A 13144-nucleotide genomic window follows, 5' to 3' on the forward strand; every position below is an offset into this window, starting at 1 on the left:
TGTCTTGGCTGCTGCTGAGCAGCTCTGCACAGCACCGGCACTGTCTCTCCATCGTTCCACCTCCCACCGGCAGCCTGGGGGTGGGCAAAATCTTGGCAAAAATCTTGGCAGAGGACAACCAGGACAGCTGACTCAAAGTGACCAAAGGGATATTCCATATGGTATGATGTCAGCTCAGATAGAAAAGCTAAGTAAAGGAGGAGGAAGGGAGAGCACGGGTTATTTGTAATTTGTTTGCCTTTCAGAGCAGCTGTGACATGTGCTGCAGCCCTGCTTCATGGGAAGTGGCTGAACATTGCTTGCTGATGGGAAGTGGAGAATAGGGGTTTTTTGTCTTTGCTTGTGTGTGCATGAACTTTTGCTTTTGCTTTACTAAACTGCCTTATCTCAACCTATGAGTTGTTTTCTGTCTTTTTTCTCACCTGTCCAGCTGACAAGGGGAGTGGTGGAGTGGCTTAGTGGGCACCTGGCCTGCAGCCAAGGTCAACCCACCAGACCCTTCCTGTGATTCTGCCTGCCTGTCTGACGGGCAGAATCTATCCCAGCCTACACACAGTCCTGAGATATGGTGGCATATGCTGCTTGTGCCTCTAGTTAGGCCAAGTGTTAAATGGTGATCTTTGTCTGTGAGCAGTTTTCAGGGAGGTGGAAAGGGGAAGCATCTGGTGAATGAAAACTTATCATTCCTGAGCACAGGTGGAAGAATAACAAGAGCGTGTTTTTGTGAGTTTATTTTATTTACTGCTTGAAATAATGTAGAGGGCATTACATCCTACATGGTAATGACATTTAGAGTTGAGCAGAACCACAGTCACTAAGAATTTTGTTTCTTTTGTAGACATGAGGGATATCTTGGTCACCTGTGAGGTACTGAACAATACACCTACAGCTTTTGATAGAGTTGTTCACAGTAGTGTCACATTTGTTACCTAGTTATGTATAGTTTTTGAACTCTAAAGAGTAATTGAGAATGGAATTAATAAACACTGTGCAGAATCACTGTGTTGTGTTACTTTGAGAGGTGTTACATATGTTGATATATTACATCTATGTCTTTCTCTCAGTGCTTTTTCCTTGGTTTCTTCCTTACTCATGCCCTTTGTGTTGAACTCTGTGTGTTCAGAAGAGTTTTTCTCTTTCCTCTCCCTGAGATTTTCTCAATATACTAAAACTGAAAAATGAAACATGAGAAACAGTGTGGGAAAAATTATGATAAGAATTGAAATTTAAAATGGATTTTTTTTTTGCAGTGCCTTATATGAAAAGAATGATGAGATAAAGCTTTCTTTGCCATTTTTTCTCTTAAATATTTCATGAATCAAAGAATTTTGTTTATGTTTGGTTTACTGGTGGTTCACAGTGTGAGCCTAGGGAAATGATTTAGACCTTTGTATTAGATTCAGAAAGTAAGAGAAGTGACAGTGTTTTACGTAAAGGATCCTAGTATTAAACTGCAGTGGAAACTGAAAATATTAGGATTATTATGTGTTGTTACAGACTTGTTCAAATACATAGAGATTGTCTAGAATAGGGGAAGGGTTCTGGTGACACTGATGATACGTTTGCCACTGACAGAAGCATGTTCTCTTTTGTAGCAAAGCCACATTGTGGAGGTTTGTTTTTAACCAAATTTGATACTAAAGAGTGCTATCAGGGATCTAAAGAATTAGGCCTCAGTCTGACTTCTTCTGTCATTTGGCTGGGGTTTTTTTAGATTTTCTTTTTGTCTGTGTGCCAGTCAAAGGGATGTAGTGCCTGTGACTGTATTTACTTTAATGACATGAAACTTAATTCACTTATTTTGTGGATTGGCAGACAAATATTGTTATGTGTAGTTTGATTACTAGTAGGTGCAATAAATAGTCCGCCTGCATCTAGGCCCAAAGTCCTTACTAAGTCCCAAATAAGGAAAAAAAAAATTAAAAGACTGGTTGCTGGTAGATGTAGCAAACTCTGAAGGGCCATAGAGGGGAGAGGGATGTCCATTTACAGGTGCTGGAATGCCTGGGCAGAAGTGGTCTACTCAGACATTATTAATTCCTGCCTAGGATTTTTAACTGGCTTTTGTTTGCTAATGTTTAATTGGCTTTTAATTTTTAATGGGCTTTTGTTTGCTAATCGGAATTTATATTTAGCAAAACATATATTTATATTTGCTAAATATATTAATATTTAGCAAATATAAATATATATTTTATATTTATACTAGCAAATCACTAGTGTTTATAGTGATTTGTACTTTGTTGAGAAATATCTTTGGGAGCTTAAAGCATGCATAAAGAAAGGAGAGACCACGGTTGATTTTAAACAATGAGTTCATTTAAGTGGGCTTCAGCAATTGTCTTGTAAATGTACGTAAAAAACTTTACCTCTTAGAGCAACTAGTTCAGATGTAGACAGTTCTTACTCTGTATTTGAGTGAGAATTTATTATAATTTGCAAATAATGAAGAAACTTGGCTGTAATAAACTGTGTTGCATTTGTATTCTACACATAGCTCCAACTTATCTAATTATTTACATTCAAAGAAATAAAGTGTCAAAAAATCTGCAGTATCTTTTACAGGAAGTTTGGGGGGCCTAGCTGGATTTTTTTATTGCTTCATGGTCACAGCTTGCTTTTGTCAACTTTGCATTAGTCATTCTGCTTTACCTTGGGAAGTGGTTCTTGGGGTCCACACTTCTGTGCAACAGCTGGTTCCAAAACATGGGGAGAGAGATGAAATTCTTATTTCATCAGAGCTGGGGTGAAGCTGCAAATAATTATGCCAAGTATGCTGAAAAGTTCTGTAAAAAACTGAAGTGGCTTGTAAGTCTGAGATGATCTAGGAAAGAGTTCTTCTTCTGTAATTTAGAGAAGGGAGTATCTTAGATTTTGAACAGATCACCTTAGGTAGATTAAAATTTCCTATCCATGAGTGGGTGGGAAAATAATGCTTTTAGACGAGATTAGAACAGTATGATTGCTGAGTTGGAGTGGGGATCTGCAGGGAGAGCTGAGGTGCCTTGGTTCGTGTTACTGGATGCGTGCATCTGCAGAACGTTTGGGTGAGTTCCCACAATGCTAAGGACACTGAAATGTGGGTGGAAGCCCTCAGGGCTCTGAGGCAAAACTTGTGTGTTGGAGTTTGACTTTTGTACTGAGAGATCTGAGTGTTTTCAGGGTTTTTTTTTCTAGTTTTCTGTCATCTGAAAGAATTTTAGCAGGAGTTAAATAAATTTTTTAGTGGGAATTTTGCAATGTAACCTTTTTATCATCAACTTACCAGTTATTAAATAATGTTGTGCTAGTAATGCTTAATCTTTATTTTATAATGCCTTGTCATAAATGAACTGATAATAGTACAATCTGCAACAGCATATTTTAAAATCCAGAAAAGAACACTGTATCTTCCTGTCTAATCTTCTGTATGTCATAAACCAGTCAGTTACATTTGGCTTTCTTCCTCCCTTCATCAAGTTCAGTAACATAGAATTATCTAAAACCTATTTTGTAACAGTGCATCTACTCTTCATGTTTTAAAATCAGGAAATACTGGTTTTTTTCAGTAGTTTGACACTCTTGTTTCTGAGAGAAAAAAAAAAAGTTTTTAAAATAGGTATTTATTCTAAAGCTACTGCATATCTTATTTAAACAGTTCCTTGTTTTACCACTATGTTTTTTATTTATTGAGACTGTCAGGTAGTCTGCTAGATCTTATTAGTCTGTTGGAGCACAGTTTTCATGCTCTTGCTTTCTGCCATTTTCTTAGGGTGTTTCAGGATATAATTTCAAAAAGAATGAAAAAAGGTTTGTGTCATTATTGTTTCAGAGCTTGGGGAACAGTCAATGTGCATATAGGCAGTTCTAAGTTTATCTTATTTTGGAATATTTTCTTTCTCTTTAAAAGTGAAGTGTACAATTGAATGCTTAATCATACTCAAAACAGAGTTCTGTAAATACTGGGTCCATGTGATGATAATTTGACTCTTCCACAGTGTTTGGGAAAGCACCAGTCTGTTCTTTCTTTAAAATGTTCAAGAGAACACAGACTGTTTGAAATGCTACACTGTGAAAATAACTTGTCTTAATGTTTCTTTCTCCTTGTCACTTCTAGTAGACTTCTGCAGAATCTCTGCTAGTGGTATATTTTATGAAAAACCTTTGTTTACTTTCAGAGCCCAGGGTTTTCTGGCCAGCATTTTTTTCTGACAATCTGCGTTTATAGAGATAACATGATCTTGGCAAAGCAAGTAGTGCAGTATCTTTGCAAAAGCTGTCTGGTATTTCAGATAGGGAACAAGTGGAGAACTTGCAGGCCATTGGTGTTTAAGGAAACATTAAATAAACTATCAAGCAAGTACATTTTCCTGAATTGTAAAGATAAAGCATCAGCATTGGTGTCATAAATTATTCAGCAATATGAAGCATTAATATAGGATTTAAAAAAAGAATGTATTCTTTTGCAAAAATACTTCAGCTCTTCTCCTAAAGAGTAACAAGAAGCTGCACTATATATATGTTATAATAGCTATATAATTACAATATTTATATATTGATATAAATATTTATATATTGATACAGTAATTGAACTCTGAATCATTATTTGGTGGGCTTGTGAATGCATTTACATAGTCTTGACTTTACTGTTTAATCAGACTTCTACAAAAATAATTTTATTTGAAATATTTCTGTGGCAGTTGCTTGAATATCTCAGATTGTTGCTTGTATGTTTCAGATGGTCTTCGTTATGTTTTGTTGTCTCATTTTATGTGATCAGGCCCTGACTCTCTAAGGGTTTATGAAAGTACTTAGTCATAGCCTTGTTGAAACTGTATGGGATCTAAGTTGGAGAGCAGGGAGGGAAGTGTTCTGGGTTTTTGTTGGTTTTTCCTTTGGCTGGATTTTTAGGGGATTTTGGGGGAGATTTTTTTTTTTTGTTTGTTTGTTTGCTTGGTTTTCTAGGGGGGAGGGTGTTTCTTAAGGCAGGGTTGTAAATAATATTAGTGTCCTGGGTTCCTGTAACTGATGTATTACTGTAAAGAGCTAGCTTGGTTTCCTTTACAAGACTTTAGGCACTTTTCCAAAGACGAGGAGGAAGGAGGGAAATGACACCAAAATCCCCTAGAAACCCCCGCACCTTGAGTAGGAAATTTGTACAGCGAAATTTGCATTAGATCTGACCTTTTGAAGTACAGTTGCTTAACTGAAGCTGAAAAAGCAGGGTAGACTGAAGAAAGTATTTCTGGAGAGTCCAGAGGAGACACTGACATCTATTGCTCTTGGCTGTTTGGAAGAGTTTGCTGATTCACTGTGACTTAACTGTTATCCTGTTTACATGCTGACAGTTACTTCTGCAAAGAGCTAATTTGTTGAAGCATGTGTTTCCAGATTCTCTTCAGATAGTGTAGCTGGCATAAGAATAGTTCCTTCGTCCAGATGTTTTCACATTTTTGATGTCTCTGTCTCAGATTTACTAGATTTCTTTTCCACCATATTTTTCCCAGAAAAAATGTTACAGGAATCAAGGTAATGCATGTTTTATCATTCAGGCTATTATTGGAATTCTCTTGTCCAAGACCACTTTACCTTGCTTTGGTCAGGTCATGAAAACTGGGAGGGGAAATAAGCCAAATAACCTATGAATTCGGGAACAGCAGGAGTGACATCTTACAAACATAACATTGTGTTATGTTGAGCATAGTGGATCTTGTGGTTTTTCTTTTTGTGGGCAGAAGAGCTGGTTGGGGTTATGATTATTATATTCTATATTATATACTTTGTGTGGCAGACTGGTAAAGTGTATCTTTAATCTCTAAGGGTAGTTATTTAGAAGTTTGGCAAAGAGCAGTAGTTTCAGTTGGGATATTCTGGAGTTGAAACAGGAGGCATAATTTCACCTAGAATGAAGAGACCTGGTGATACTGTTCCATGGAATTATTACTCACTTAAATGACTGCAAATTTCATTAAACAGTCTTTGAGGTTAGAGTAACAGATTTTTTTCTTAAGATGTTCTGATTCTTGGGCAGGAATCAGGATCGTTTATTCCCCTCTTTTCTTTTGTCTCTTTTTTCTTTTATGCTGCCAAATGCAATCTGTGTTGAAAGAGAAAAGCCATAAAATAAACCATGAAGGTGAAAGCATGTTTTTAAACATTGTTTTGACACTTGACTTGAGAATGGCTCTTCCTCTTTCTGTTTACTTCCTATTTGCCTAGAGGAGACTTAGTGATGTCACTGCCCTTTCTCCCTACTACATAATCTTCTGCTCCTGGTTCTCAGGAAAATTCTAGCTCTTGAGCCTTCTTGAGCTCTGCATGTAGTGTAAACACGTATGACAGTTGCTGTAGAGGCAGTAGTTTTACTGAGCTCTGAGGAGGGAAGTTGCCACACTGGGGAAGTGAGATAAGAGTGCAAGAAAATGGAGATGACAGAATTCAGAAGGAAGTCCACAGGAGTTTAGCTTTTTAAAATCCAGGACTTGGAAAAAGCTTCCTGAACAAATGCAAGCAGGGCAATTTATGCTAATAGCCAATGGCAACTGGAAAGAGTTATGACTAGTTTTCCTGACAGAAGTATTTGCTGTGAGAAACTTTTTCTTCTGTGAGGAAGAGAACTCTTTAATTTCTGCCAGTAAATAACTCTGCTTCGTTATATTGTTTTGTTGATATTTGCTTAGAGGATAATATTTTTTATAGACTCAGAACTCCAGAGTGCATCTGTAGTGGGAGAGGATAAAGAACTTTGTCAAAAGTCTGACATCTTTCAGAAGTACCAGACCAGTGCAGGTGGTGTGTCTTGGTTGTTCTCTGTTGTACCTGTTCCACAGTTAAGGTGCTAAAACCAGAACATAGCTGGGAAATCCCTGCCTGCCTCAGAAGGCTGGGAGAAGAGTAACTGGTTTGAAACCTTTTCCATTGTGATACAGCTGGTGCCTGCCGTGCCACTCTTCAACACTCACTGCCTGCAGCGTGAAACGTGTATGACTTCTGAGAGCTTAGCACTAGCTTGTGTGGCTCTTGACAGCATCTGTAAACCAACATCTGTTTTGCAACTGTTGATGCTATTCTTTGGCCCTGCAGTACTGTAGAAACAAGTGCTGGTTCATGTTTTCACAAATTACTCTTCAGTTATGACAGCAGGAATTGCATTTGGGAACGAATAGCTAGCTTTTTTCAAAAGTGTCTTCCAGCATCACCTCCTGACTCTCTCAATCTTACAACATTTAAGAAAATTAAGTAATGTTACAGACAACTTTGCTGTGGTTGTAAGTTTTGCTTTTGCTTGCACTTCCAGTATTTTTTTTAACTTGTGAGTGAGGCTGTAGCTGTCTTATATACTCTCTGCAGGTTGTTGAAGGGTTTTTCCCCAAGACAGCATTTTTAACAAAAATGCCTTTTAATAGAAAAATACTTTTTTCTTCTTCTTTTTTGATGGTTTGTTGGAATATTTTTTAACATTAAAATTATATTTTTTCATGGAACCTTTTTTTATAATTTCTTAACTTCTTCATAATGCATCGGTAGTTTTTCCTGTGTAGAAGTTGGTGCTTTGATTGCTCACTGTAGAAGAGTTCACTTTTTTTTTTTTGTAACCAAAATCCAGCCAGGCAGAATGAGACCAGTAGCAAGCAGTTCTGCTTTTTACTTTGAATTAATTTCCTCCATGTACACAGGGGCATTGGGAATTCCTATTTAATGTCTTTCTTTCTGAAAGAAATCAAAGAACCAATTCAGGAAGACCTGTGCTCTAGTACGTAACTAGGAACAATCTTTTGTTCCATGATCTGAACTATTAAACAGTACTGTTTTCAGTACAGTTAACCAAAAAAATCTAGTATGATGTAGCATATTTGTGAAAATATCACTTAGTCCTAATTTTGGTGTTGTCATCTTTTATTGCATCACTTTCAAAGAATTTGGGAGGTATGTAAGGGAACAAAAGTAAATTGGTGATAATTTTCACATGCTTCATGCAAATGGCCTTCCTGACCCATTATCATTATTTTTCCTATGTCTTGTGTGTATATAAAGATGTGCAGGTAGTGGTGGCTCTGAATGGACTAAGGACCCTCAGATGCCATTATTTTGGGACATAATCTGTGCCAAATGATTGGGCAACTGTTTGAATTGCTTGGAAATTTTCTGATGAAATAGACTTTTGCTAAAATTTATCACTGTGGTGAAACTGAAATGTTTTGCAGATAAGGATCAATTTTTTCCAAAGTTATAATGGAACCTAAACAAAGCTGTTGCTTCTGGGCAAGTCTTTGATTTGATTACTTCTCTGGTAACTCACCTACATGGCATGTTACTGTGATGTTGAGGCTTCTACCTGAGTGTGTTCATTCATTTGCTGACAGTAGCCCCAGGTAGTTTTCTTCCTGCAATAAGTACAGTGATTACTTCATTCTCTTGTGAAGAACTTAGAAATCAAAATTTTCAGAATGAAAATATCAGAATGAAAATGGAGTAATCTTCATATTAACAGTGATCCACTTAGTCCCTGTGTGTCATGCAAGCAGATCAGGCCAGGATCATTACTCTCTTCTTACACAAAAGTTCATGGACTGAATTGTGAATACCGGGAGTGGCTTTCCAAGTAAAAACTGTAAGCGAATGTTATCTTTGCTTCTCTACCTTTTTTTTTAGGTTTGTTGTTGGTTTTGTTTGTTTGTTTGTTTGTTTTTGGTTTTTTTTTTGGCATGTTTTGTCATTGATATATTAATCTGTCACCTTCTGTATGTATTTGCTTGCTACCACATGCATTCAAATTTTGGTGTATTAAAAATTCTTCTGTGCTATTAGTATACAGTTGATAAAGCAGGAAAACTCCTTTGGAGTTACTTAACATTTTGGGCTTGTTTATTGTAAAAGCAGTTGTTTTCTTGTGTGGCTTCACCTCATGGCAGGGGAACAATAGGCACAGTATATTAGAAAAATGACCATGAAAACTGAAGATGCACTCCTTGTTCGCTAAACATCTTTGAATATGCTTTAGGAGAATATTTTATATTTTAGTGAAAGCTGGTTTTAAGGTCAGAATAAATATTAAAAGACAACAATAAAAGGATAAAATATGAAAAGACAACAGAGTTTTAATGCAGAAGATGGTGCATTTCAAGTGCAGATTAATTTTATTTATGAACTTGCCACCTGCTTTCCAAGTAATGGAAAAAAGTTCTCAGATTTTCCAGTTTGCTTAGTATTTTTAAAAGTATTGTTGAACATTTTGGCCAAGTTAGTCAGGAGAATATTTTCTTATGAATATATACTTGAAATACATTAATCTGTTGCTGTGAATTTTTTGTGAAATTTTCGCTGATGTGACGTGTTCAGACTGAACAAAGACTTAATGGACCTCTTGTTGGTCCATTAAAAAGCACTGTCATTCTGTAAGAGGTGGTGTTTTAAAAATACAATACTTTATTGCCTGTCAGCATAGTGTATGCATTTGCTTCCTTGAATTTAGCATACTTTTGTGTTTAAAGCAACCCACTGAAACAAGCTTGTACACGCAAAGAAAATCAGACCAGATTTGCAAGGATACCTGATGTTGTATATGCAGAATATGAAAACTATTGCTATTTGTCATAAGATTTTAAACTTTTAATAGCATAACAAGCCATGCTGAGCACATGTTATGGGCAAGCTTAATTGTGCTCCATTTGTCCGTGTATTCAAACTGAACTGCAAAGACTATAATTAAATATTAATTATACATATTAAGCGTAAATCAAACAAACTAGTCAAAATGATGGGAAGCTGACTGACTTTTTTTCTCAGTCTAAGTTTGGATTTAGAGGTGAAAACTTGATTCTTGTTGTCTTGGAACAAGATGCATAATACCCTTGTGATGTTCTGTTACTACTGGCTAATGTGAGATTTGTTAGTGCTTTTTATGATACTTTGCTGTAGTCTTAATCTGCTGTCACAGGTAGAGTGAGACCTTCAGACAAAGTTTATTAGAAAAGTTTCCATTGAGTCATGATGTGCAGAAGGGACCTGCTTGCCTTCTAAACTCCTTCTCAAGGAGGTGCCTGGTGTGGCTGGATCCTATCTTAGTGCCAAACTAATAGTTTTAGGTCTAAGAAATTATAGGGTTGTGATTGAACCTTTGTACAGCTTTGTCCCACAGGATTAAGGGAGGCAAACCAGATCTATTAATATAAAAATGAATGATTTACTATAATAAATTATTAGATATGAAGATCTTAATCAGAATTAGTTACTATGCATAATAGAAGCTAAAACTAGGATAGTATAGTGTATGCTATGTCAAAACAATTATATTAAAGCAATTTCATTAAAGCTAGCAAAGAAACCCCCTAAAAATTATTAGGTAAAGATTGATGTTACTTACCTGTATCACCAACTGTGTCACCTTAGCATTTTTAGGTAAGGATATTTTACTGTCTCTGCCACACCTTCACCTCACTATCAGGATGTTAAACTTCAGTGTTGATGAGTCAAGCTGGTTTTAGCATAATGCAATACCAAAAGCAGCATGATGCCCTCTTTTAGTTCACTACAGATAGCTTTGCAAAATAGAGCATTGTTCAAGTTGGTTCATCCCATTCTAGGCAGAGCATCCTGCTATACCACCTACTCACCATTACTTGGGAAGGCTTTCAGTATTGATGTTCATTCAAATTCCTTGAAAGAAGGATGTGTATATAAGCAGATGGAAAGTGTGCACAATGCTGTCATCTTTGGTTTACTGGCAATAAACTTACCGACTTATTGGGAGACAGCCTGTGTCTTCAAGGCCTTGCTTGTCAATAGAAAATACTATTTATTCTTTCTTCTTTCACTGAGCAGTTGGTGACAAGGCACAAACATTCATTGTATTTATAGGAGTTCTGAAGACTTGCTGAAATAACAAGTGCTGTATTGTGTTCTTTGCAGACAGTGGCAACTGGGAGATGATGGACTAATTTATTTTGGCTGAGTTTCATTAGACTCTTAAGTTTGTTTTGAAATTGGACATTTAAATCCTTGTAGCTACCAGAAATGTAAGATGGTGGAGACTTGAACAAATAGAGGGAAGGAGGAAATAGGGGAGCTAGGTCACTGACAAGATTGTGCACTGTGAGATTGGTACAGCAGCTCTGCTTCTAAAAGAGTAAGTTGTGTCAGATGAGACTTAGTCTGAAAGTGTGTGAACTGAATAGTTTTTTAAGGCCTTAATGCAGATCCTGTAGATGGAATGAGGGAGAAAGAGAGAAATATGTCACATGAACCTGTTGAGCTTGGAGTTTTTAATCTCTGTGTTTCCATGCTTCTTGATCACAGCTGTAAACTGCTTTTTCCTAAGTAAGCAATCATTTTGTTTGTCATGTGAAAAATAGATTTTCTGTTAGGCTGCTTCATTTATTTTTTTTTTTTATTTTTTTTTTTTTTTTTTTTTTTTTTTTTTTTTTTTTTTTTTTTTTTTTTTGCCTGTGAAGCACAAGCTACAGTATTTTTGGTAGTATTCAAAATGTTGCAATCCTTATTCTGCTGGATTTGTGGAAAAACGACATAGTTAAACATAGATAAATCTTCATGCAGTTTTGGTTAAAGTCAGGAGCCTGATTGGGAATTACGAATGCTAGGCAGTTCTCAGCATGGAACTGTACTTTTAAAATAGAAGATAAATTAGAATATCCACAATGCCCCTTGATCTGAAACCTGTAGGAATAGGTGATTGTTCTCTGCTTTATTTGAAGGTCGTGCTCTCAGACCAGTGTGCATGGAATGTGTGCTCAGAAGGTCAGAGACAGACAGCTCTCCCCCAAACAATCCTTCCTCTCTCCTTCCAGCACTTCAGCACAGGTCTGGAAAACCTGTGCTGACTGTACTGGCCTTGAGATCAGATCCTGGTATGGTCTAAAGCACTTGGAGGAGGTGCATACAAAATACACAGCTTGTCCAAGCAAGGCAAAACTGTCTGTCTCTAAAGCTAGTATTGCTGGCGGAGAAATGCTAATCATTGCCACCAGGATGACTTCTGTGGGGAAAGAAGCTGAATTTACTGTTCACTGAGATGGGTTCTTTTTTGGGGATGGAAGGAGGGAGTGTGGTATTCATGACAGACTCAATCAACACAGCACCTGGCACTGAGGAAGCTGTGTTGAAGTCTTTGCTCCTGTTCTTGGAGATACTTGTCTGAAGAGTCATCCAGTATGGAACTTGAAGAGTTCTCCATTTTGAATTCTGCCCCCTTCAGACTTCCATGTGTTCCTTGTATTTCACCCACCTTTATTCAGTTTTAAAATCAATTTTTGGTTCTTTGTCAGGTCCTTTCTGTGTTGGGAGGGTCACAAAGGGAATGCATATTTTTTTCATTGCTGCAGGAAGCTACTGTTGTGCTTAAGCACTTTCAAATAGTTTTCTGCAACCACAGAAGTGTTGTGCAATGAGAGCAAAGGGTGTGTGTGCCCTTGCCCTTCCTGCTGCAAGATAGTTGATCTTAACTTCCACGTGAATTGAAATGAGTGGATGTTGTCAGTTTTCAAACAGATTTAATTGTTATGGCTAAAGGGATTATTATTACATGAAGTGAACATACCATGTCTCTTTTTGTGATTGCTTTCACTTTTTCATTTTTATTTTCTCCATGTAATGCCATCAACAGTTTTCTCAAACTGATGCTGTATCCACAGAAAAGAAAAACATGTTGTGTGCAAAAAAACCTGGTGATCACATTTGAAGTCAGGTATCTGGCTTCTATGCCACTTTCTTGCTAGAACTGAGAAGTAGTGTCAGTACCACAAATGTAGTTTAATTTTTTTTTTAATTTTGTATTTTAAAAAGCCTAAATTAAAAAAGTTCTTGGCAAAGATGACAGGAATTTGGGCAAATAAGACAGGAGGAGATCATCTGTATCTAAATACAGATTTGATATCTTCAATAATCATGCATTATGTATTGTTCACAGCCATTAACATTCTTTTAATATTGTACTTTTAATGCAGATACATTATGTTCCACCTCTGCCTGTGTGCTTGCTTTGTCTGACTTTCTGTGGATTCCTGCAGTGAGTGGATGTCTTATGACATGCTCATTTAAAGGGATTCATCACTCCCATGTTTAGTACAGAGATTTCTCAAGTGATAAAAAGGTAATTAACTGTTGGGGATTTATCTGTAGTGAGATGCATTAAACCTTTGAAACTATACAT

General features: G+C 36.8%; 1 protein-coding gene across 11 annotated transcripts in view; it reads left to right on the plus strand.

Annotated features, from left to right (window-relative positions):
• The window catches only part of JAK2 (Janus kinase 2), an 84221-nt gene that overhangs the window by 25158 nt on the left and 45919 nt on the right, over positions 1-13144 (plus strand). The window contains exon 2 of one of the 11 annotated variants that reach the window (XM_041396978.1): positions 12939-13084. The exons of 7 other annotated variants lie outside the window; for them this stretch is intronic. The gene's annotated coding sequence lies outside the window, so the exon portion shown is untranslated. Of the gene's footprint in view, positions 1-2918; positions 3048-5358; positions 5509-8571; positions 8591-12938; positions 13085-13144 lie in introns of those variants that run through there. 3 more of the 11 variants (XM_041396975.1, XM_041396972.1, XM_041396981.1) reach the window with 3 other exon arrangements.

This window comes from Onychostruthus taczanowskii, unplaced genomic scaffold (genome assembly GCF_017590055.1).
Source record: "Onychostruthus taczanowskii isolate IOZ18803 unplaced genomic scaffold, ASM1759005v1 scaffold133, whole genome shotgun sequence".
Classification (NCBI taxonomy): domain Eukaryota; kingdom Metazoa; phylum Chordata; class Aves; order Passeriformes; family Passeridae; genus Onychostruthus; species Onychostruthus taczanowskii.